This window comes from Pholcus phalangioides, unplaced genomic scaffold (genome assembly GCF_987345545.1).
Source record: "Pholcus phalangioides strain wild (caught in Gottingen) unplaced genomic scaffold, Ppha-v1.0 ptg000032l_1, whole genome shotgun sequence".
Taxonomy (NCBI): Eukaryota; Metazoa; Arthropoda; class Arachnida; order Araneae; family Pholcidae; genus Pholcus; species Pholcus phalangioides.
This window is the reverse complement of record NW_028301622.1, coordinates 5,284,077-5,285,089: the sequence shown is the minus strand read 5'-3', so window position 1 is coordinate 5,285,089 and position 1,013 is coordinate 5,284,077. Positions and strand designations below refer to the sequence as shown.

General features: G+C 36.6%; 1 non-coding gene across 1 annotated transcript; it reads left to right on the top strand.

Annotated features, from left to right (window-relative positions):
- The first annotated feature begins 245 nt into the window (after window positions 1-245).
- Window positions 246-319, top strand: TRNAP-GGG (transfer RNA proline (anticodon GGG)). Its single transcript has one exon. It is a non-coding gene; the product is annotated as a tRNA-Pro (tRNA).
- Window positions 320-1,013: the final 694 nt, after the last annotated feature.

Sequence of the window (1,013 nt, the reverse complement as noted above, 5' to 3'; positions counted from 1 at the left end):
ATACTGTCCTAAAAAACCAGTTAGAGGGAGAAAGTTGCAGGCAAAAAGGAATGACGAGGTTCACGCGTTCAGGTTGAGAAGACGAGTCTATCCCAGGATGACGTCACTCTCCGCTATTCATACAGAGGTTTTTAACAGCTGGCTGATGCGAAGATATTTTTTTGGAAAGAGAGAAAATTCAACTGTCCCTGCGGGGAATCGAACCCAAGTCCTTCACTTGGGCGAATGCCCTAGAGATATTCGTTGCCTCTGTAGTCTAGTGGTCTAGGGCATTCACCCGGGAAATGAAAGGACGTGGGTTCGATTCCCAGCAGGGGCGGTTGAATTTTCTCTTTCCAAAAATATATCTTCGCATCAGCCAGCTGTTAAAAACCTTTGTAAGACGTCTACGTTATAAGAAATGGTGCCGATTTGAGCGCTGCGCAAACTCATTATATATTAGCAAAATTTTACTCAATGCGGCAGCTGCAATGTACAGTACTACCTGCACACGAGAAATCATCTTAATAAATTGAACATTTTCTCAGACGTTCTTCCCGGTGTAAAGCACGGTTCCATAAAGGGCGTGCTTGTAACAATATCGATTACATTTACCCTAAAAAAAAAAATCAATAAAACTCCCACAACAATAAATAATTATCCCGCACAACCCTCGATGATACTCACATATTGATTCAACAATTTTCTGTTATAAAAATTAGTTTACCGCACGCTCAAACTAATTATAATAGTTTGATGAATAAAAATAGAAGAAAAATATTGCTATTCAGGGATTTAAGAAATAAATTTGTTGCTTGCGCAGCCATCTTTTTTGTGTCTTATATTATCTTTTTATTCTTCTTTAAGATGATCATGATTTCTTAATTTTCTTCCATTTCTCAGACAAAATGGGAAAGAAAAAAGCGTAATTGTTTCTCTTTTTATTTCATTTTTTCACAGAAAAAGCAACGAAATGCTTGAGTCGTCAGAATACGTTTTTTTATGTTATTTTTATCATTATTACTACAATTTTT